Source organism: Tenrec ecaudatus, chromosome X, assembly GCF_050624435.1.
Source record: "Tenrec ecaudatus isolate mTenEca1 chromosome X, mTenEca1.hap1, whole genome shotgun sequence".
Classification (NCBI taxonomy): Eukaryota; Metazoa; Chordata; class Mammalia; order Afrosoricida; family Tenrecidae; genus Tenrec; species Tenrec ecaudatus.
In genome coordinates this window covers 39,056,369-39,078,333 of record NC_134548.1, presented here as the reverse complement: position 1 = coordinate 39,078,333, position 21,965 = coordinate 39,056,369, and the positions used below count along the sequence as shown (strand labels likewise).

At 37.5% G+C, this 21,965-nt stretch overlaps 1 non-coding gene across 1 annotated transcript; it reads right to left on the bottom strand.

Annotated features, from left to right (window-relative positions):
• Positions 1 to 10,621: 10,621 nt before the first annotated feature.
• Positions 10,622 to 10,826, bottom strand: LOC142435261 (small nucleolar RNA SNORA73 family). The gene has a single exon (XR_012781355.1). It is a non-coding gene; the product is annotated as a small nucleolar RNA SNORA73 family (small nucleolar RNA).
• Between the last annotated feature and the right edge of the window lie 11,139 nt (positions 10,827 to 21,965).

Here is a 21,965-nt window from a genome sequence, read left to right as displayed (position 1 = left end):
TTATTCTCCTTTAATCTTCCTTATTCAATATCCAATTTCCAATGCATATGAGGCAATTGAAAATATCATGACTTGGGGCAGGTACTTCTTAGAACTTAAAATAGCATCTTTGATTTCCATCACTTTAAAGAGGTCTTGTGCAACAAATTTACCCAAGGAAATGCATTTTTTCCTCTCTTGACTACTGCTTCCATGAGCATTGATTGTAGATTCAATCAAGATGAAAGCCTCGAAAGCTTAATATTTTCTCCAATCATCAGGATGTTACCTATTGGTCTAGTTGTGGAAACTTTGGTATTCTTTATATTGTTGAAATCCATAATGAAGGTTCTAATTCTTTTCTATTTTAATTGCTTGAGTTTAATATTTTTTATTAGTTGGAATTTAATGCATATAACATTTTATTCCATATTTCAATTGCATCAATAGAATTGTACAATTGTTACCACAATCAGTTTCCAAACAATCTTTTTATACATGGACTTCTTGACAATGACTCCCTTTTACCCCTGCCCCCCACCACTGTACACCCTCCCCTGAACCCCTTATTCTCCTTGCTGTCTCTATAGGTTCATCAATCCTGGGTTTCATACACCAAAAAACAGAAAAGCATATAACACTGCTACAAGAGGGTGGCCTCCATTGACATCACACTTGTGAGATACACTCTACTATGAGTGAGCTAAAACCAAACACAACAATACAAACCAAAAATACAGAAAGTGTTGCAAACCATATCAGGTACATCTTGTATTACAGGGGAGTGGTGGGGGTTACTGAAAAAGTTTTAACTGTTCTGGTCAGATTTATGCCTTTGATCTTCTGGACTCCTCTCTTCCAAGCACACCATCCTTGATCTTCATCAGTAAGTGCTTAACGTCCACCTCACTTCTGCAAGCAAGGTTGTGTCATCTGTATATTGCAAGTTGTTAATAAGCCTTCCTCCAATCCTGACACCACATTCTTCTTAACATAATCCAGCGTCGTTGATTATTTGTTCAGCATATAGATTGAAAAGTATGGTGACAGGGATCCAACACTGACACACACCTTTCCTGATTTTAAGCCATGCAGTATTTCCTTATTCTGTTTCCACAACTGCCTCTTGCTCCACATATTGTTTCCACAAAAGCAAAATGAAGTGTCTGGGGTTCCCATTCTTCTCAAGGTTATCCATAGTTTGTTATTGTCCACACAATCGAAAGCCTTAGTATAGTCAATGTGTTAGTCTGGATAAACTAGGGAAACAGATCCACAGAAACTTACTTATACATGTATAAGATACAGTTTTATATAAAAGGTAAGTGTATATTAAGAAAGCATCCCAACGCAGTGCTCTCCAAGCCCATAAATACAACATTAACCCATATATCTGACACCAATCTACAAAGTCCCCCTCAATCTCAGAAAACACTAGCAATGCTGACTGGAGGAGGAAAGCCGAATCAGTGAGCATTTAAGCATCTCAGCACTGGCAGGGGTCTTTACGTGGCTGCTCCAGCACCCAGGGCTGTATCAGGGTAGGTCCATGTGGCTTCTCCTCAGGGATGTCTTAAAAGAAGTGAGTCTTGACAGCTGAAGCAGGGAACTGGCTAAGGTAGCCACACACTGGTCTGACCATCAGAGAACAAGAGACAAGGCAGGTGAGGTTCACGGAGCCATTTATCGCTCTGCCCTTCAATTAATCCCACATGTGTTAATCGACCAGGTTGGCACAATAAGCCTTAACTATCTCAGTCAATAAAATACCACTAAACAACTTTCTGGTATTCTCTGCTTTAAGCCAAGATCCATCTGATGTCAACAGATGACATAGCTTTTAGAATCATAGTGACACCCAAGTGACAACTGTATGACCAACTGACAGACAAGTGGTGGGCTTGTCTTGAGTACACAGTGTTAAAAAGTCTTTCAACCTAATTTTACCAATTCATATTCTTTGTATTATATATTGAGCTTATTGTATCCACACATTTTCTTGTTTATGTGGCACATGATATGGACCAAATTATTTTGTTTTCAATATAAATTACAAATTGTCTAATATTTTCTATTTGGCTTCCCATAATTTCTGATGAAGCTGAGTACATAAGTTCCTTGGTATTCCATCATTTCCTATGAGTTACTGTATTTTCACAGAACTCTACTGTTATTGAATTTGAGTGAGGATGACTGAAGTATTATAGATATATTTGGTTCTGGTGAAGAATATTGAAAGAACAAATCTGCCTTTGAATAAGTACAGCTAAGCACTCCTCAGAAACAAGTATGGTGAGACATAGTCTCACACACCTTAAATATATTATCCAGAGAGACTAGCCTTTGGAAAAGGACATCATGTTTATGAGGGTAGAAGGGTAGTAAAAAGAGGAGAACCCTTGATGAGATGTATTGACATAGAGGCTGTGTCACAATGATGGGCTGAAGAATAACAAGAGTTGTGGGTACGTCTCTGTTGTACCTAGAGTCACTATGAGTCAGAAGTGACTTTATGGCATCTAAGAACAATATTGAGGGCCCGATAGACAATATTGATTCCTAGTAATCCCATGTGACAGAATAGACTTCATAGAGCTCTATTGGCATATCATTCACCAACATTACAATCACTTATTTAAAACATACAATTTAATGATACAATCTGTTTGAGAACATTTCCATGCTCACCCCCACCCCAACCAGACCCATACTAAATGCTTCTAATTAGTCAAAGAATAATCTTCTTTCTGTTTCCATAAATGTAGAATGCCTGGGGGTGTACTAGTCCATAAACAGAATGTTATCAGGCCAACACCAAGGTTTAAGTTCAGGGTTTTGTATAATTACATCATATACTATTAACCAGAAAGTCAAGAGTTTTAAAAATAATAGTCAATAATAAATGGTTGAAGAAATAAGAGATGTTTTATCAGGAAACGTATGTTTGCATATTCTTTTGTTAAAAAATAAGCAGAATGCTTTTGTACTGAAGTATTTTATTCAGTGGGATTACTGAGTGTGGGAAAATCAAAATGATGAGTAAGACATAGTGGTAGAATTGGGAAAGTGTTCATATTCTCTGCAAATGGCTAATGCTGCACAGTGACTTGTGACTTTTCTGTCACTAGAGGCATTTAAGCCACTTAATAAAGATATTACAGATGGCTTCCGTTCATCAATTTGCCTATCAGAGTATACAATCTCAATACTCTTTTGTTGTTATTGGATGCTGTTGAGTCTGTTCCTATGTATAGCAATACCGTGTGACAAAAGTAGAACTTCTTAGTAGGGTTCCCTTGGGAGTAATCTTTATGGAAGGAGATGAACCGGGTCTTTCTCACAGAGGAGCTGGAAGAGGTGAACCTTGAACAGTCAAGCTATTGTTCCCCCAGGGCTTCTTAAAGCCCTTAGATTCAAAAATAGTAGAGTTATATGACAAAATGGCAAAGCAAATGGCACAAAATTTCCAATTTCATCAAAATTTACTGTAATCATTATTCCTACTTGTGAATCTTATTATACTTTTAGTTTGCAACTATATACTAATTTAAAATAACTTTGAACAGAATAGATGATGTAAAGAAGACCAAACTCCTCACAATTAGACCAATAGGTAACATCATGGTAAATGGAGAAAAGGGTGAAGTTGTCAAGGATTTTGTCTTGCTTAATCAATGCTCATGGAAGCAGCAATCAAGAGATCAAAAGGTGTGTTGCATCAGCTAAATCTTCTGCACAAGACCTCTTTTAGAGCATTGAAAAGCAAGGATTACAGGGATCTACATATAACCTCCTCTCTGGGGGATGGACAACAGAAAAGTGGGTGAAGGGAGATGTCAGACAGTGTAAGATATGACAAAATAATAATTTATAAATTATCAAGGGTTCATGAGGGAGCAGGAAGCAGGGAGGGAGGGGGAAAATGAGGAGCTGATGCCAAGGGCTTAGATGGAGAGCACATGTTCTGAGAATGATGAGGGCAATGAATGGGCTTTGCACAATTGATGTATGTATGGATTGTGATAAGAGTTATATGAGCCCCCAATAAAATGATTTGAAAAAAAGAAAAGCAAGGATGTTACTTGCAAGATGGTAAGTCAAGGTCTAAATTTTCTCTTGAATTCTTTCACTTTAAGATGCTTCCAGGTCTGCAGCAGTTTTCTGAACCATTTCAGCTGGTAACCCATCAATTTACAGAGCCCTGTTTATCCCGAACGCCTTCACTGTAGCTGCAATACTATCAGTTACCTTGATCATTTTATCACTGAAAGTGGATAACTGTTCACCGGTTCTTTTTGGTGTAGAGTTTCTGTGTATCTTTTCCATCAATCTTTGATGATTGCTGTATCATTAAATATTTCGTCTTAGAATCCTTAAATATTGAAACTTGAGGCCTGAAGTTTTTCTTCAGTTCTTTTAGCTTGTGGTATACCAAGCATGTTATTCCCTTTTAGTGTTTTTTCTCTAGGTCTTGCACATTTCATTATAATGTTTTACTTTGTCTCTCAGGGTACCTTTTGAAATACCAGGGTCAGATGTTTCACTTCATTATTTCTTCTGTTCACTTTAGCTAATTTCAAAGAGCTAATTTCAAGAGCAAATTTCAAAATCACTCCTTTGGAATCCCCACAAAAGCATTGCCATAACCTTCTGTGTTGAATTGTCTCTATTGACTTGAACAAGCCTGGCACATTCCCACCAACCTCACTGTTTGGATTGGAAACCCGTTCAAATTTGAGATACCTTAACAAGACTAACGTAAGTGTATTACTGAGAGAAATTCTTTGTTGCCACCCACTGATTAAAATGCATGTTCAAACACATTTTGTTTAGAATGAACCCTGCATGTATGGATTGGTACTGTAAGTAGAAGCATCTTTGACAGCCTCACATACAAATATGGTAGATATTCAAATCTTATTTTCCAGCATAATCTAAAATTAGTAAAAGTCCATGCATACCCAGTCATATATATGGAAAATGATAGATTGTGCCATTATGCATCTTTCATTTTAACTTTAAAGCAACCCATGTAAGGTAAAATATATCTGTATTTAGATGTCAATTGAGACATAGACTAATAATAGCTCTAGTGTTTCATCTTCAATACAAGAAGGGTGCATACCAGTCATCTTCTGTGTTCAGAGACCATTTGATATTTCTATTAAGCTTTGAAAAACTCATACTGATCACACATAACCCAGTGATCTATATGACATGGGAGCTTATTAAAAATGCAAACTCAGAGCTTGCCCCAGATGCATTAAACTAAATCCACAGTTTAACCACATTCTTCACAGTACCTTTCATGGAGTAATTTTTGTTTAAATTAAATCAAACAAAACTTTTCTTTTCTTTTATGGACTGTGCTTGTTGTGTTTTATCTTTGTTGCTGTTGTTGTTAGGTGCCATCGAGTCAGATTGAACCCACAGTGACACCATTCACAACAGAACAAAACACTCCCTGGTCCTGGGCCATCTTCACAATTGTTTCTCTGCTTGAGCCCATTGTTGCAGACCCTATGTCAATCCATCTTGTTGAAGGCCTTCCTCTTCTTTGCTGCCTCTCTACTTTCCCAAACATGTCCTTCTCCAGGGATGGCTCTCGCCTGACAACATGTCCAAAGTTCATAAGACAAAGTCCTGCCACTCTTGCCTCTAAGGAGCTTTCTAACTGCACTTCTCCCAAGACATATTTATTTATCCTTTTGGCAGTCCATGATATTTCCATATTCTTCACTAGTATCACAATTCAAAATCATCAATTCTTCAGTCTTCCTTATTCAACGTCCAACTTCCACATACGTATTAGGCAATTGAAAATACCATGGTTCGGGTCAGGCTCACCCTAGTTCCCAACATAACACCGTTGATTTTCAACACTTAAGAGTTCTCCTAGAGCAGATTTGTCCAATAGAATGCATCCTTTGATCTCTTGAATGCTGCTTCCAGGAGCATTGTTCGCAGATTCAAGCAAGATAAAATCTTTGATAACTACAATCTTTTTCCATTTACCATGCTGTTACCAATTGGTCCAGTTATGAGTATCTTGGTTTTCTTTACATTGAATTGTAATCCATATCGAAGACCGCAATCCTCTTTCTTCATCAGCAACTGCTTCAAGTCTTCCTCATTTTCAGCAAGCAAGACTGTGTCTTCTGCATATGAAAAGTTGTTAATAAGACATCCTCCAAACCTGCGTTTTTCTTCCTAGAGTCCAGATTCTCTGATTATTTGCTCCCCACACAGATTGAGTAAATATGGTGAGAGGAATGCAACACTGATACCCACCTTTCCCGATGTAAAAGAATGCAGTATGCTTTTGTTCTGTTCACGCAACTGCCTCTGTTCTACCTACAAGTTCCACAGCAGCACAAAGAGGTCTTGTATTCCCATTCTTGTCACAACTATCCATAGTTATTATCCACATAGTCAAATACCTATCCATAGTCAATGAAACACAAGTAGACAGATTTCTGATATTCTCTGCTTTCAACCAAGATCTATCTGACATCAGCAATGATATCCCTTGTTCCATGTCCTCTTCTGGATCCAGCCTGGACCTGTGACAGCTCCCTGCCACAGGTATTACTGCAACCAATCTTGGACCAACAAATACTTCCATATGATACCAATGATATTGTTTGATAATTTGAGCATTCTGTTGGTTCTCTTTTTTGGGGAATGAGTACATGTAAGGAATTCTTCCAGTCAGTGCTTCCAGTCAGTGCTTCATCATCTTGGTGACATATTTCAATGGGTAATCCATGAATTCCTGGGGCTTTGTTTTTGGCTAATGCTTTCAGAGTATATTGAACTTCTTCCTTCCGCACCATTGGTTCTTTCTCATACACTACCTCCTGAAAGTGGTGGAACATCCACTAGTTCTCTGTGGTACAGTCACTCTGTGTATTCTTTCTAGTTTCTTTAGATGCTTCCTTCATCTTTCTACATTTTGCCCACAGGATCTGTCAAGATTTTAACGCAAGGCTTGTATTTTTTCTTGAGTTCTTTCATTTTAAGATATGCTGTGTATTCTGCCTTTTAGTTTTCTAACTCTAGGTCTTTGCACATTTCATTATAATATTTTAATTTATCTTCTCCAGCAGAACATAAAATTTCTGTTCAGCTCTTTGACTACATCATTTCATTAATTTGCCTTAGCTACTCTAAGATTAAGAGCAAGTTTTAGAATTTCTTCTGACATCACACTGATTTTTTCTTTCTTGTCTTTTTTTGATTTTGCAATGTGCTTTAAAAAAACATTTTATTAAGGACTCATACAACTCTTATCACAATCCATACATACATCAATTGTGTAAAGCACATCTGTACATTCATTGCCCTCATCATTTTCAAAGCATTTGCTCTCCACTTAAGCCCTTTGCATCAGGTCCTCTTTTTTCACCCTCCCTCCCCCCACCCCCTCCCTTATGAGCCCTTTATAAGTTATAAATTATTATTTTGTCATATTTTGCCCTGTCTGACATCTCCCTTCACCCCCCTTTCTGTTGTCCATCCTCCAGGGAGGAGGTCACATGTAGATCCTTATCATCAGTTTCCTTTTTCCAAGCCACTCTCCCTCTATCCGCCCAGTATCGCCACTCACACCTCTGGTCCTGAAGGTATCATCTATCATCCGCCCTGGATTCCCTGTGCCTCCAACTCCTATCTGCACCAGTGTACATCCTCTGCTTTATCCAGACTTGCAAGGTAGAATTTGGATCATGATAGTAGGGGGATGGAGAAGCATTTAGGAACTAGAGGAAAGCTGTATTCTTCATTGGTGCTACATGGAACACTGACTGACTCATCTCCTCCCCTAGTCCCCTCTGCAAGGGGATCTCCAGTGGCTGACAAATGGGCTTTGGGTCTCCACTCTACACTTCCCCCTTCATTCACTATGGTAATGTGTTTTTTTTACTCTAATGATGCCTTATAGATGATACCTTGGACACTTTGTGATCGCACAGGCTGGTGTGCTTCTTCCATGTGGGTTTTGTTGCTTCTAAACTAGATGACCACTTGTTTACCTTCAAGCCTTTAAGACCCCGGACACTATTTTTTTGATAGCCGGGCACCATCAGCTTTCTTTGCCACATTTGCTTATGCACCCGTTTGTCCTTAGTGATCAGATCATGGAGGTGTGCACCAAATGATACGATTTTTTTGTTTTTTGATGCCTGATAACTGATCCCTTCGACACCTCATGATTGCACAGGCTGGTGTGTTCTTCCATGTGGGCGTTGTTGCTTCTGAGTTAGATGGCTGTTTGTTTATCTTCAAGCCTTTAAGGTTGCAGCTGCTATATCTTTTGATAGCTGGGCACCATCAGCTTTCTTCACCACATTTGTTTATTCACCTCCTCTGTCTTCAGAGGTTGTGTCGGGAGGGTGAGCATCATAGAATGCCAATTTAATAGAAGAAAGTATTCTTGCATTGGGTGAGTACTTGAGTAGAGGTCCCAATGTCCTTCTGACACCTTAATACTAAATATATAAATATAGGCACATAGATCTATTTCCCCATCCTCATATATATATTTGCATATGTACATGTCTTTGTCTAGACCTCTATAAATGCCCTTTGCCTCCCAGCTCTTTCCTCTATTTCCCTTGACTTTCCTCTTGTCCCACTATCATGCTCCGTTCCCACCTAGGTTTCAGCAATACCTCTTCGTTACATTACCCTTGATCATGCCCTACCAGGCCTGCCACACCCACCTCACCACTAATTTGGATAACTTTTTCCCTTGTCCCTGGGTTTGTTAACACCACTTCCTTACCCCCCCCCCCACCTCCCCCTATCCCATTTCCCCCTGGAACTGTCGGTCCCATTGTTTTCTCCTCCAGATTGTTCATCCAGCCTATTTTGTCTTTTTAATGACCTTTTGATTTCTTCATGAATCATGTTCTTGCTATCCTTTACAGCTCATCAGTTCTTCTGTCATTAGTGTTCAAAGTCACAAATCTGTTCTTGAGATATATCTAAGTTTAGGTGGGATATGCTCAATATCATACTTTACTTCCAGTGGACTTGTTTTAATGTTCTTCAGCTTCAATGTGAACTTATGTATGAACAATTGATGGTTTCTTCCACAGTTAGCCTCTGGTCTATTGTTTGTTGCTTATATTGTTTCTCCATTGTCTCTGCCTACAGATGTAGTCCATTTGATTTACTTATATTCCATCTAAAGAAGCCCATGTATGTTGTTGAAAAATGTGTTTGCCATGACTAAGACATTGGTTTTGCAAAATTCTATCATGCAATCTCCATCTTTGTTTCTATGACCAAGACCATTTTTCCAACTGTCATTCCTGCCCCTTTGTTTCTGCCTTTTGCTTTCTAATCACTACTAATTATTAATGTCTCTTGATTACATGTTCATCACATTCAGAATGAAGACATTTGTAAAATGCTGAGCTCTGGTGTAGGGGTTACGTGTTTGACTAACTGCAAGATCAGCAGTTGAACAGCATCAACTCCTCTGCGAGGAAAAGACGATGCTTTTTACTACCATGAAAAGTCAGCCTCAAAAACCCACAGGGACATTTCTACACTGCCTTACAAGGCGTCAACAACCACTTGATGGCAGTGAGTTTTTTGAGCTTTCGTAGTTGGTGCCTAACCATGAAACAGTATATAGTTATCACCAAATTCAAGATTCTCTAGATTTTATCCTGTGATATATTCTAGCATTATTTTGTCTATGATCCATATTGAGTTTGTTGTGAAGTATGTAAGGTTTGTGCTGATTTTTTTGGTATCAGCTCTGAATATCTAGTTTTTCTAGTATCATTTGTTGAAAACTATTCTTCCTTCACTGGATTGCCTTTACTTTTTTGTTAAAGATCAGTTGACTATATTTGTATGGGTCTGTGAGGTCTTCGACATTCATTTTTAGCACAATCTTTAAGGACTAAGCACATTTAAAGTTCAGCTCAAATTCATGTGAGAAATAAAACAAACTCACTGCCATGGGGTCAATGCTGACTCATAGTGATCCCCTGCGGGTTTCTGAGACAGACACTGTGAGGAGTAGAGAGCCCAGGCTTTCTCCTGTGGAGCTGCTGGTGGTTTTGAATTGCCAACCATGCACATTGCTGCCCAACTCATAACCACTACGCTACTAGGCCTAAGATTACATCACACATTAGCAATACAATTAAATTCAGTTGCCATTAATGATATTAGTGGCAAAAGAAACTGATCCAATTATCATGGATACATAATTTCAGTAAAAAATTATATTCTATATTACTAAAGATAATAGTAACTCTACATAAAAACTATATTTTAGTTTATACATTTATTTCTTTTATCAGTATGGGTTATTAATTCTGAAAAAATTTGTATGTGTTAAAGAAATAGAGAGTTATGGTTGAGTAAATGGGTTAATATTATAAGTAAATAAAACTATATAATTTTTAGGGGAAAATGGCAAATAAATAAGGGGAATAAGGTAAAATACATAACTAGAGTTAGAGATATTGATATGAATTCATGTTTGTTGCATTATAGATGGATAGATTTTGGATAGCTAGATACACAGGTAGATAATTATAGATATGTATATATACAGGAGTCCACCATTCATCTGTCAGTTTGCCATGGGTTTTTTCTGTTTGCTTTTTTTTTTGAGTGCTGTTTCCTGCATGGTTTGTTTCTACAGTCACTGTCCACAGGACTCTGAGAAGCTCTAGGAATATGCAGGCGCAGACTCAAGACCTGGCTTGATCTTTGGCTTTGTGGAAAAGGACTGTCCTTCATGGGACAGAGCCCTATGCTCCCCTAAGCCACCTGGACAGAGCCTGGAGTGTGTGACCTCCCGAGAGTATCCACGTCAGGAATTTGTCATGTTTTTGTGGCTTTCGTGTTAATGTAATGTGGGAATCATGCCACTGATATTTCAAATATTAACATGGAAGTCATGCATGATGAACAAGTTGCAGTATGTCTTTCAGACTAAAATGAGGGTTTTAAGAAAGAATAGGTTTTCTATTTCTGAAGGATTAGCCACAGAAAACCCCATGAACAGCAATGGAATATGTTAGATATGTGTCCCTTATTCAAATTGTGCACATGTGTTTTTATAGATTCAAATCAGAATACAAGTTTATTTGAAATGATTATAAAACCCTCCAAATTAAATACACCATTGTGTTATTTAGGTGACTTGTAGATGACTTTGATAATTGTGTCTTGTGTTTTGTCATAGTCTATGTAAGTATTAGCATAAGAGTAAGTTTTGGGTCAAAGGCTTTGCATTTTCCAGGAAGTCTCCCAGATAAGTTGCTCAGAGTTACATTTGATCAGGATCTTTGGAAACCAGAATAGTATGAATTTCCTCTATGCCTCTCAACTCTTTGCCCCATTTCTCCTATTGGTCTCTGCCTCAACTTTCACATAATTCTGAGGAGTTGCCCAGCGCCAGGGACTTGTAGCCCATAGTGTAATTGGAAAAGATGGCAGAGGTGTTTTAATCTATAGCAGGTCATTTTGAACATAGCATCACTTTTTTTCATTGTGGCAAATGTATACATTAACAAAATATTTCACCTTTTATCACTCATCACATGATTAATTCATGTTCAGTGACTTCCATTATGTTTTGATATGAGTGTCATCTTTTTCTTACCATCTCTCATAATAAATATTTTCTGCAAATATCCACACAAACATCACAAATAATGAAGGAATTTTCCAGGTAGGTAGAATTGAGAAGGAAAGAAAGGGGTTAATCAGCTCATTTATGTTATTACATTCTGTGAAAAATACATATAATATTGTGGAGAGGAGTGTTTGCATTTTCACGACTTGATGGGCTTTTTCTTAAATCAAAGAGTAAAATCACTGCTTACCAGAGAATTAGTAAAGTCAAAATACTGAGTGAATTTGATGATGGTAGAAATATTAGTAAGCCCTCAAACTGTCTCTTTATGTACTCCGAGGCAGACCTTTGGGTCCAGAGAGCACTGTGGGGAAGGCAAGGATAGATTGGCCCCGTGTGCTACGAGCCCGGGATGACCACAGGAAATCTTGCTAGAGGAAAGTGATTGTTCAGCGAGGACACGACAACTGCTGGGCTTGTGTAAAGCTCCACCAATATGTACTCTGGACACATATTTTATAAATCTCTTTCATTAGGAATGCTTTTCAACAACTGTAAAAGAAAGACACATTTAAAAATACGATTTGAAATTCTATTTTCTAAGCACTGGCAATTTAAGTCTTTTTAACTTGTACAGGCTAGGATTTAAGAAATAAAAAGATAATTCTAAGACACATATTAAACTGTAGAAATGCAGACAAAACAGAAAGCAAACCCAAACTCACTGCCATTGAGTCTATTTCAATGCATAACAATTCTATATAAGGATTTCTGAAACTGTAAATCTTTGCAAAAACAGAGCCTCATGATTCTTCTGTGGAGGGGCTCATAAATTTGAACTGTTCACCTTGTGGCTAACAGTCCAATTCCTAACCCACAATTAAACAGTTGATTCTGACTCATAGCAACCCTGTAGAACAGTCAATGTCGCCGTGGGTTTCGGAGACTGTAACCATGGGGCTAATATGTGTTGGCAACTGATTCGATGGCAGTGAGCGTTGTTTTGTTTTACTCTTTCTGGTGGAGAAAGCCATATCTCTGCTCTGTAGAGAAGCTGGTGGTTTGGAAGTGGTGACCTTGGGCTTAGCAGCCCAATGCATAATCCACTACTGCACCAGAGCTCACCAAAAGTGAACATAGGGCATGTAAAATAGCTTTTAGCTAATAATTCATTAAAAATAAGAAAGAAGGCTAGTGATGAAGAAGGATTGTAGATCAGAACTTTAAACAATATTCCTATTTTGGGTTTTTTTTTGTTTTTCTATTGAAAACCATTGTATCTTTACTTATAAGTAAATACATTCTCAGGTGAACTTTGAATCAATATTAGTTATTCTTAGGGCCAAATGTGTTGTCAAGTAAATATTAGAGTATAATTTGGAAATGACAGAGACACTGGGACTTAAGAGCTTTACCCAAACTTAAGCCTAAAGTTAATCACTTTTAATGTAGGGAAGGAAGACAAATGCGTTTTGATGTATAATGATCAACAGATAGTTCACTAGTTCCTTTAATGGGCATTGCTCCATTTTATTTTCCTTCAAATAATGGTTCAGAAAAACACAAGATTTGAGAAAAATTCTGGAAGATACTTTTCAGATAATATTTTTTCCAATATAGTAATATTCCAGTTGCTTATCTGAATAATATTCAAATAACCCCAAGACATAAGATAGCTTTGAGGGATTCCATGAGAGTATATGAATGGCTGCAAATCTTGAGTTTTATTAATAAATCATTTTGTGGGAGTTCTTATAGTTTTTGTAACAATCCATACTGTATCAAACACATTTGTACATATGTTGCCATAATCATTTTCAAAACATTTTCTTCCCCCTTGAGCCATTGGTATCAGCATCTCTTTTTATCCCTCCCTACCTAACCGTCCCATCCTCGGGAAAACCTGATAAATTATAAATCATTATTATTTTCATGTCTTACACCGCCCCCTGTCTCCCTTCACCCCAATTCTGTTGTCAGTCCCCCTGGAGGGGTATTTATACACTGATAATTGTAGTTGCTTCCCCATTTCCCCTTCTTCCCCTATCATCATAGTTTCTCTATTCCCATTATTATTGCTGAGGGGCTTATCTGTTGTGGATTCCGTTTCTCAAGGACTCTTAAGTGGTAGAAATAAAATGCAGTTTAGCAAAATAAATGTATAAATTGTCCAATTCTTCAAATAGATCTTTCTGAGATAATTTGAGTTTTTACTAGTGCTTTTGTCACAAAAATTAGATAGTTAAGTCTCAATTCCCAGAAGTGTACATTGCTGTCAGGTTGGCTAAGAATCATGTTATGTTTAGCAGAAAGAAATATTGCCCAGTTTTGTGCCATCTTCGGGATCTTTGATGTATTTGAGTCGTAGTTGAGTCCATTTTGTCATTTCATCTCACTGAAAGATTCCCTTGGTCCTCTACTTTTCCAACTATGATGTCCATTTTTACTCGTACTATTGGCATGTAAAAGTTAATGGCATATCAAAAGTTAACTTTTATCTCACTATCCTCCAGTTTTATTTATGTGTCTTCTAAGACTGATTTTTTATTTTTCTGACAGTTCGCAGTATATTTAATATTCCTTGATAATTGTTAGCACAATTTAAATGCATCGATTCTTCTGTCATCCCTTGTCACTATCATCTGTGACATGTATGTGAGATTTTTAAGAAGACTGTGGCTTAGTCAGGTCCACTTTAGTCATCAAAGTAATATCTTTGCTCTTTATGAATTTAAAGAGTTTTTTTGGGAACAGATTTGCATAATAGATTTGTACTTTGGTGTTTTCGGTGCTGTTCCCAGGAACATTGATTGTTTTTCAAGTAGAATGAAATTGTCAAAACTTCAATATCACTCCAGGGAATACTGTAGATTCAAGCATATTTCAGATACATATCTAAATGTTAAATTACTGTTACTTCTGAATGAATCTCAGAAGGCTAAATGCTGTGTGCTAGACCAGGTACTAAAAATGTTTGTAGTTTGTTTCTCACATTCCCAATGGAAGTGAACATTGAGACCCAGTAAAGTTTTAGAAGTTATTTTCCTTTCTAGATCTCTTGAATTAACCCATCTTGCCCTTTAGAATGTGCAGATCCTAATTTTATTAAATCATTTTATTGGGGGCTCATACAACTCCTATCATAATCCATACATCCATCCATTGTGTCAAGCAAATTTGTACATCATTCTCAAAACATTTTCTTTCTACTTAAGCCCTTGGTCTCAGCCCCTCATTTTCTCCTACCTCATTAATCCTTGATAATTTATAAATTTTATTATTATTTCATGTCTTACACAGTCCAATGTCTCCCTTCACCCACTTTTCGATTGTCCATCCCCCAGGGAAGGGGCTTTATGCAGATCCTTGTGATTGGTTCCCTCTTTCTACCCAACCTTTCCCTTCCCCTCCTATGATAGCTACTCTCATCACTGGTCCTGAGGGGTTTAGGAGATCCTAATTTTAAGCACCTAGTTTATTAGTACCTTTGAGTGAGTAGGATCTTGTGATAGTTTTCAAGAGGCTGTGTTAGTCTAGGTAGACTAGAGAAATAAATCCAAAGAAACTCATGTACATATAAGAGAGAGTTTTATATAAAGGGCAAGTGTACATTAAGAAAGTATCCCAACCCAGTGCTGTCCAAGCCCATAAGTAAAACATTTGCCCATATGTCCGATACCAATCTACAAAGTCCTCCTCCACCTCACAAAACACATGCAGTGATGCCGACTGGAGGAGGAAAGCTGAATCAGTGAGCATGTAAGCATTTCAGTGCTGTCAGGGATCTCCATATGGCTGCTCCAGTACCCAGGGCTGTATCAGGGTAGGTCCATGTGGCTTTTCTTGAGGGATGTCTTGCAGGAAGTAAGCCTTGCCAGTGGATGCAGGGAAATGGCTAAGGCAGCTACACCCTGGTCCAACCCTCAGAGAGGAAGAGACCTCAGAACCAGAAAGGCAAGGCTAACCAAGCCATTTATCTTTCTGCCCTTCAAGTAATCCCACATGTGTTTATCAGCCAGGTTGGCATAATAAACCTTAACTATCTCAGAAGTTGTGAATGGAACTGTGTTAGCGTGTCAGTAAAGTTGTTATTCTGTATCATCAGGTTAATTTTGACTCATAGAAATCATATATGACATAGTAGAACTAGCCTCTTAAGTTTCCTAGACTGAAATTTTTATAATAGGAAGCCAACAGGTCTTTGTCTTCCAGGGCACTACTTAGGAGCACAAATCACCAGTCTCTTGGCTAGGAGCTGAGGGTTTAATCACTACACCAACATGCAGTTAGGAAAATCCATAATGCAAGACTGTACACATACGAATGGTCACACTTTGCAGGTATACAGCAATTAATTTCTTCATAAGGCCAAATGTTTGAGGAATCTTGCCTTATATATTTTAGTTCACTTTGTGGTTCATAGGATTTGTATATGCCTCATTTTAACAAAGTCTATCTCACCCACTATCCTCATTTCCAAACTCTGGCACAAGTTGTGACATGAAATTTAAAGGGAAGAAAGAAAATATAATTAGTTATTTTAAAGAGTAATTTTCTTAATACAGTATTCAAATATCATACACTTCCATAATTTAAAAAATTCCTTTTTAAAAGAGTTGTCAGTTCTAGTGCTTCCTGCCCACTCTCCCATTCATTGTTTGGTCAATTCCCCTCATGTTCCCCATCCCCACCCCCTCCACATCCCTGATAAACCACTGCATCTGTTATTGCTTGTATGCACCCACTCCTTCTGTGCTTCACAATGTAGGAAACTTAACAGAAACAATAAGAAATGAAACCAAAACAAAATAGCAAGAAGAAAATAATAGTAATATAAAGATGAAAATATGAATAAAGCGTAAGAAAGAGAAGACTACTATCAATATTTAAAAGGCCAGAGAAGACATTTCTGTCTTGTAACAAGTGAGAAATACTTGAGCCTAGAGCAAATTTAGGTTGGGTCAAGAGGGAGTTCAACAAACCAAGTATCACATTCCACCATGGTTCAATTCACCAAAATCAAGTAATTTATCTTCTACCTCCCAAATACATTCCTCTTTCTTCAAGTGCATATCAATAAATGGAAAAAAGAGACTTAGTTTTCTTGCCTGTTCTAGAACTACCTTGCACATAGTAGGTAGACAAAATTTCCTGTTGAATAAATTAACATACTAAAATGAGTCCTTATCCTTTAGACCACTTATCTCTAAATTTTCTTCAGGCAAATGGACTCAAATCAATATAATCTTAATTACAATTTGAAAGTTACCATTTATATGAGGAGTTCCATGCATTATAACAAATTCATTAAAAGAAAAGTTACAAAAGTATTTAGTTATTAAATCTTCCAAAGAATTCAAAAGAGGAAAATTCCTGGATAAATGTTAAGAATTTGAGGACACATTTGCAAAAATATATTCGTGATCATGGGCACATCACTTGCTAATATGTGTTTTGTAAATATCAAAGTTTATTTCACCCCAGAGCTTTGTTTCTTCTCAAGTGAATATTTCATTTTTAATATATATGTTGATGATATCATAGTTAGATATTCAATAATTAAATATTTATTCAGCACCAATTTCTAAAACCAGCATATGCACATTTCAAAATGATTTCACATTTGGAATGTGCTTTGCATATTATCATTGGTTTAATTTATGTATTACCCTGTATATAAATATCAATGTGGATTATATATCTAATTCTATAAATGAATGATGCTGTCCCAGATGCATGTTTTGATTATTTGTCCACTAATAATGGAGATTATTGATTCTTTCTACTGAAACTAAAGTAAAATACAATATTGGAGATTTGATTCAGATGTTGAAATAAAAGTAAGGTCTAATCCTGACATCATTAAATTTACAGAAGAATAAAAATGAACATGTCAGAAATTAAGTCATATATACTACTCAACAGAATATATTAATTTTATAGATACCAATTTGCAGATGATTAATTAATGTAAACAATATCACTCTGATTAGTTCATATTTATTTATTTTTCTCATTTCCAATATCAGAAGTTTATTCAACAGCGAGATTTTACAGTAATGTGGCTCACAAACCTCTTGTTAGCATATTTATTTAGGATTAATTTTGACCAAGATGTTCACCCATAATTAATGTAATAAGGCAAACAGTGTAGCATTAAGATAAATTAATCATACTATGGGGGACTGGGAAGAAATCACCAGTGCCTTTTATTTCATGTGGTAGAGTTAGTTTATGATAGCCTTGTTCCTGGAAGCCCTATCAATATTTTCTAAAATCCCTCTGGAGTTAAATAAATATTTATGTTGAATGCTTTTTGATCATTTCAAATTGCCAAGCCAGGTGATGAGCAAGGCATGTACAGATAATTCATAGTAATCCCTCTAGTCCTTAGGAGTCTAGGAGAAATAATTAGGAAACTCATGTAAGATGCCATCGCGTTGGTTCCAACTCTCAGCGACCTTGTAGACAAAAGAACAAAACACTGATGGCGCCAGCCTCACCATTGTTCTGTTTGAGCCCATGGAAACAGCCACTGTGTCAGTTCTTCTTCCTCTTTGTCTGTGACTCGCAACTTTACCAAGCAGATGTCCTTCTCCAGGGACTGGTCTCTTCTGACAACATGTTTCATGTAGGTTGAGACAGTCTCACCATTCTTGAAGGAACATTCTGGCTGTACGACAGTGTCCATGATTAATAAAATCTATGTCTTTCTTTACATTCTTTACTCAAGAAACCCACAGCAGAAGCTTTAGAAATACTCATTAATACAAAACTGGTCCAAATGAGGTGGAGGTTGATGATGTCCGTAAAGTCCAACTTTTCCAAAATGTTTCACCACTCCATTATACCTGATATTAACCACCACTTCATATTCCAGAATTCCTGCAACAACTCACAAAACTCAAGATACCTTTAGGAAATGGATCACATGATTGTGAAGGTTAGTAAATCCTAAATCTGAATTTCAGATTTTTATCCGAAGTATCCTCCTATCCACAAGGCTAAGAATGCTGGTGAATTAGGTTAGATGATAGACAGAAACTACAGTTCCAAGAACATGAAATTAGACAGAAGCAAACCAGACACAAGATCCAGAGCAAAGAATTGAAATATCTGAAAGTGAAAGCAGATCTCTCTTCCTTAGGTAGGCAAAAAGGGTGCATTCAGACTCACATCAAGATGACTACAGGAAAATCAATGGGGAGGAGCAACCTCCCATCAGGAATGAAAACACTTAACAATACTTAAATAAGTACTTGAGGGAAGAATATGCGTATTAATATGTTCCCAATTGGTCATTTTTTTACTCCATTTCTATATAGATCTTGGAGAACCACGCCTTGGGTGGTAGGGAATACTGGGACTTTAGATTCTGTCCTTTTGTGGTGTATGACATCCTTCATCATCCAGAAGGACTAGATGTGGAAACCCCACTAAGTGAACTGGGCTTTACCGCAACCTCACCAATAGCCCTGGGACGTATGGCTGAAATTCCCTAGGGTGAGGAGAAGCAGATGACTGCTAACCCAAGGATATAGAACTGGCAGTCATTGGACTTTGGTTTTGATCTTTTGCCTTGAAGGTTCCCCATGAATGGTGGGCTGCGATGAGTATATACTTATTATTTTAATGCCATTCTTGCATTATAGTATGTATGAATCTAGCATAGCAGTTCTCAACCTGGGGGTTGCGACCCCTTTGGGGGTCAAACGACCTTTTCACAGGGGTCACCCGATTCATAACCGTAGCAAAATTACAGTGAAGTAGCAACAAAAACAATTTTATATTTGGGGGGGTCACCACAACATGAGGAACTGTATTAAAGGGTCATGGCATTAGGAAGGCTGAGAACCATTGCTCTAGTAGGTGTGGTTCTGCTGTTGTGAATGAATACTATTGAAAGTTTTCCCTATCGCCAACCCCAATGTTTATGTAAATGATGTCCAGTCAATTCAAAGTTTAAGCTGTACGATTCAATGATTCATGTATTGTGGTGTATTGTTTTATTTTCTCAACAGTGTTTTAAATTTTATGCCATTGGTAAAAAATGCACTACCCATAGAAATGCTTTGTCTCAGGGAGATGATGGATAGTGTTCTCTAACATAAAATGATACTGATGTCTCTAAGGTGAACCAGAGACATATATAAACCATAGATATATGAATGAATTTGGAGCTATCACTTAATTCTAGACCCAATATAAGAACAATTAATTCTCTTAACATGGCCCTACTTGATTCTTGCCCTTATAAAGAGATTGCTGTAAATATGGATGCTATAGCAAATTTTGGCAAAGAAACTAGATGGTGACTAGGTATCAGAAAAAATAGCTTCTGAAGTCTTAAAGGCTTGTCTTCCAACAAATAGCCATCTAACTGCCATATCAACTAAGTCTTATGGAAGAAGCACACCAATCTGTGCGATCCAAGGATTATAAATAATAAAATCTAAATGAGGGAATGGAATCAGAGTTTCAATCCTGAACACCCGGTTGGAGAAGGCTATATATGACTGTAAAAGCTCAAAATCCATTGCAGGCGCCCCCCATAGATTAAGTCTCAGGTGAGTTCCCTCTGAGCACAGTTGAGGAATGTCAATAGCCTTATCATCCGAGAGCACTGCAAAGTCGATTATGGCAAAGATATTTCGGTTGTGATATATTTAACCTTCCCTTTAACCTTTTTCAAAGTTGTTTTAGTTAAAAAAGTAAAGGTGAAATGCACTTGTATTAAGCCTCGGGTGAATCTTTTCTGACCATAGATCCTGGATGTGAATAGGCTTGCTTTCCAGTAGAGTGCATTGGGAAGAGGATGACTGCAGATGCAGTTACCTGAAAAGTTAACATCATATCCTTTGGCCTCCCTTTTGACACACTTGAAATTGGTTCTAGTTTTTAATATTTTATGCTTTCTTTTTAAAAAATCATTTTAATGGGGACTCATACAATTCACATCACAATCCCTACATACATCCATTGTGTCAAGAAAATATATACATTTGTTGCCATCAGCATTGTCAAAGCATGTGCCTTCCACCTGAGCTCTTAATATCTGCTGCTCATTTTCCCCCTTCCTCCCCACTTCCCCTTGCCCGATGAACCCTTTGTCATTCATAAATTATTATTATTTTGTGATATATTACACTGTCCGACGTCTTCCCCTGCCTTCTTCTCTGCTGTCCCTCCCCAAGGGAGGAGGCTTTACGTAGATTCTTGTAATCAGTTCCCCCTTTCTACCCCACATTCTCTATACCCTCCAGGCATCGCCACTCTCACCACTTTTCCTGAAGGAGTTATCTGTCTTGGATTCCCTGTGTTTCCAGTTGCTCTCTGTACCTGTTTACATCCTCTGGTCTAGCCAGATTTGTAAGGTAGAATTGGGATCATGATAGTGGCGGAGGAAACATTTAAGAACTAGAGGAAGGTTATATGTTTCATCGTTGTTACCCTGCACCCTGACTGGTTCATCTCCTCCCCACAACCCTTCAGTAAGAGGTGTGTGGTTGGCTACCAATGGGCTTTGAGTCTCCACTCTGCACTCACCCACAATTTCAATGATATGATTTTTTGTTCCTTGATGCTTGATACCTGATCCCTTTGACAGCTTGTGGTCACACAGGCTGGTGTGTTTCTTCCATGTGGGCTTGGTTGCTTCTGAGCTATATGGCTATTTGTTTATCTTCGAGCCTTTAAGACCCCAGACGCTATATTTTTTTATAGCTGGGCACCATCAGCTTTCTTCACCATATTTGCTTATGCACACGTTTGTCTTGATTGATTGTATCAGGGAGGTGGGCACCCACTGATATGATTTTTAGTTCTTTGATGGCTATGCTTTCTTTTTTATTAAATCTCTCCTCTTTTTTACATCCTTATTGTTGTTGGTTTTGGCTTGGGTTCGGGGTGGGGGTTGATATGTTTTTCTGGATACGAAATCCAGGATAGGAAAATCTATAGAGACAGTAATTTAATTTCTTGGGGCTATGGCAGTGGAGGTTGGGGGAAATGGAGAGCTAATCATAGTGAGTACAACAGAGAAAAATTGTTCTAAATTTTAGTGTGGTGATTGTACAACTCTTCTTAATATGATTGAACTATTTAATTGTATAATATGTGCATTATATGCCAATAAAACAAGAAAAAAACAACTTTAAAATATGACTACAGTCTTTTGAGTTAATAATTAGCTAGTCTTCAGCACATGCTCTACTAAGAAAGGGAGGTTACAAAGGTAGCGCCTGGCCCACAAATCTGCAGAACAGATCTCTAAGGAAACTATCAATGATGACTTGAGTTATACACTCTTGTAATATGGAGACATAAGTATATCTTACCTGAATCCTACCTAATTAGCATAACAGATAAATCACTT